At 41.4% G+C, this 3,409-nt stretch overlaps 1 non-coding gene across 1 annotated transcript; it reads left to right on the top strand.

The window, feature by feature from the left end:
* The first annotated feature begins 2,925 nt into the window (after positions 1 to 2,925).
* Trnan-guu (transfer RNA asparagine (anticodon GUU)) lies at positions 2,926 to 2,999 on the top strand. The gene has a single exon. It is a non-coding gene; the product is annotated as a tRNA-Asn (tRNA).
* Positions 3,000 to 3,409: the final 410 nt, after the last annotated feature.

The following is a 3,409-nucleotide window of genomic DNA, read 5'->3' as shown; positions in this document are numbered from 1 at the left end:
AAGAATACGCATCAGTTCTAATATACTACAGTATCAGTATGACTTGACTGTATAGCGCCGAGCGGCCTGGGTCATTCGGGTATTGTTTAGTATTGTTGGGCGCCTTCGGTCACGTCTGCACCTAAACGAGGTTTCAAAAAAATGTTCAAATTTGTGTGAAATCTTATGGGACTTAACAGCTAAGGTCATCAGTCCCTAAGCTTACACACTGCTTAACCTAAATTATCCTAATGACAAACACACACACCAATGCCAGAGAGAGGACTCGAACCTCCGCCGGGACCAGCTGCACACTCCATGACTGCTAAACGAGGTTTCGTTCCACGTTCTGCCATCGGCAATTGTAAAATAAACAGGTAATACGTAGTTTGTAAATCCAATGAATGTGCTCTAAGTTATAATAAAAATCACATTATAATCTTAAATTTTTAAAACTAATAGGAATAAATAAACAAACTCACCAGTCAGCAAAGTTTGCGTCTGCCTTTGACGGCAAAAAACTCGATCTTCATAGTTCAGACGGTTATCCGTTAGGAGGTCGGCTTTGATGTGAAGAATGGAAATTGCGTCCAATCTCTCCTCAGACAACGTAGAACGTAAGTACGATTTCAGTCTTTTTAGAGCCGAAAACGGCCATTCTGCTGAACAATTTGTAAATGCCATGCACAGAAATATTCTAAGAGCAAAGTCAACATTCGGAAACACGTACTGTAACCTCCCATTTCGTAAAACTTTACTCATTTTTGTTAAACGTGTGTCATTAAATCAAAGCTCAGATACTGAAGACCACAGTGCTTTCACATTAGTTACAGTAATGGAGGGTTGACTTAATACTTCCCTGGAATTTCTACGAGAAATTTAAGTAGAGTCGGGTTTTACATACTGAGGCCCACACATGTTACAGTATTTAATAAACTGCTGATTAGTTTATCACAGCTTTTCACGGGACTCGGTTTTTCACGGGGAAAATATGGTAGGGTTAAGTAGAAGCCGACAACATTCTCGGAATAATAACGCTTCAAAGAGTGTATTGCAGATTGCCGTCCTGACAGCTTACTTTAAAATATTTTGAACAATCATGAAGATGATACCAGACAGAAACCCAATGTTAAATTTTCATTCAGTCACCAAGTGAACTATGTATATTTCCAAGCTTGTATTGCCGAATTTCGTTCTTAAGGCTTATTTAAATTAGCAAGTTGTTTAACAATATTAAAAATTTTTGTCGTTTGTAAGCGCAGTTATTTAAAGCGTAGAAGTTTAAAATGAGTACAGGGCAAAAAATTCCACCTCCGTTAAGGTGCCGCCCCTAGGGCCCTTGCCTAGTTGGCCCTTAAGTAAATGCGCCACTGCCTGTCATGTCTTTCTGCAGTCACAGAGCGAACATACAGCTTCTGCAGCCCTGTTACACGACCTCGTTCAACGTCAGTGAGGTGTTGATAATGGCCTTTGCCGCCTTAAAGACATTCTTAGTAACATCGCCTTCCACGTCCAATCTCAAATGTAATTAACGCTCATGACTGTTAAAGCGTGTATTTCAAGCAAACCTGATTTGCACCCTCATACTGGTGCTACTAGCGACTACCGCGAAATTGGAATGTACACCATCTTTCAAATGTAGAAACACGTCTAACAACCTTCGTTTATATCACCCAACTCCGTTGTCTTGCGATTTTCTTCTGTCAGTGTACATTTGCAAAGGATTAGAATTTATAAGAGTACGTGAGAGCTCAGGATATTTCGTGTGTCGTCGCCGTTAACGTCTTGTGATTGTTTCATCATTAACGAAGTGACCGTTGATATTATTGTGTGTTGGCAGCTAGCGAGTCAGTTTAAACTGTCATAAAGCAATTTCCATGTTAAATTTTCCGTTGTGGCTACAAGGAGATCAAAATTTGCGTATTAGTCGGATTAGGGACCATTTACTTGTCTCAAGAACTAATAAACTGTGTTTCGATAGAGTGACTTTTATCTTTTCAAGATATCGTGAAAGGTACATCCCTTTGACCTGGGAAGCAGAGCGTAGGTTGCGTTCAGGCACATTTTATAAGTGAACAATCGCCTTTGTATCTGGATTCAGTCAATTCATTTGTCCGATAGTCTAGAGAACTATTAAATAACGAAGGGGAGGTTGCGTTTTGGTAGAGGCCCGGCAGCACGCCGTTGTTCTCCATAATGGGAGATACAGTAGGGTGTTGTGATTCGAGTTGACTGGAAATAAAGGACTTTCGTAAAAATATTGTCACACAGTCCCGAAGACAGCAAGGGCAGAAAAAAGCGAGAACTATCGCCCAACGTCCTTAACACTCTAACATTCACGTTGTTGACGAGAATAACACACAGATGAATAGAGAAGAAATTTGAGGATCTATTAACGATCAGTTTGACATTTGGAAAGGCAAAGGTGCCAGAGAAGCAGTTCTGACTTAACAACGGATAGTAGAAGCAAGACTTAGAAGAATCAAGAAACGTTTATACGATTTATCGGCATAGAAAAAGCATTCAAGAATGTAAAATGGTGCAAATGTTCGAAATTCTGGAAAAATGGCTATACGGGGAGACGCATAATATACAATATGTGCAAGTACCAAGGAGGAACAATAAGAATGGAAGACTAAGAAGTAAATGAGTCGATGTACGCGTAACGCATAAAACGTCATCTCATTATCGTACTTGACTATACTCGAGACAGCTTAGCTTCTGCCCCACGTGAAACGAATAATCCATAGAGGTTCGAGCAAACGCGAAAGAATACATCGTGTAATGTTTACCTGAGGTTTATTCTTATTGATGGACGGAGTATAGATGGGATAGAGAACAATGAGACAATAACTATGTAACTGTACGTCTTCGGGGACGGCCAGCAAATCGATGAACGGACGCCGCTGTATATTCTACCAGAGATATGCTGGGATTCAGTCGCGGGCTTCCGTGGCGCAATCGGCTAGCGCGTTCGGCTGTTAACCGAAAGGTTGGTGGTTCGAGCCCACCCGGGGGCGGAAATTTTAATTATTTGTAATTAAAGCACGGAGCGTTCACGTGATCGCAGCAAATGCCACACTGAAGTTAGAACATAACGGCAGTCTATTGACATTCAAATTAGGTACCTGTCAAATCTAGATGGTGTACGGTTCCTTGCATTATTGCCAATTATTATATATTGTTTGATGTAAGTTCAATCGTATAGCTGCAGTCCTGGCCGGCCGAAGTGGCAGAGCGGTTCTAGGCGCTACAGTCTGGAACCGCGCGACCACTACGGTCGCAAGTTCGAATCCTGTCTCGGGCATGGATGTGTGTGATGTCCTTAGGTTAGTTAGGTTTAAGAAGTTCTAGGGGACTGATGACCTCAGCAGTTAAGTCTCATAGTGCTCAGAGCCATTTGAACCATTTGCAGTCCTGCCAATACCTC

This window comes from Schistocerca nitens, chromosome 1, assembly GCF_023898315.1.
Source record: "Schistocerca nitens isolate TAMUIC-IGC-003100 chromosome 1, iqSchNite1.1, whole genome shotgun sequence".
Taxonomy (NCBI): domain Eukaryota; kingdom Metazoa; phylum Arthropoda; class Insecta; order Orthoptera; family Acrididae; genus Schistocerca; species Schistocerca nitens.
Note: the sequence above shows the minus strand (reverse complement) of the source record. Positions and strands in the feature narration are given on the sequence as shown.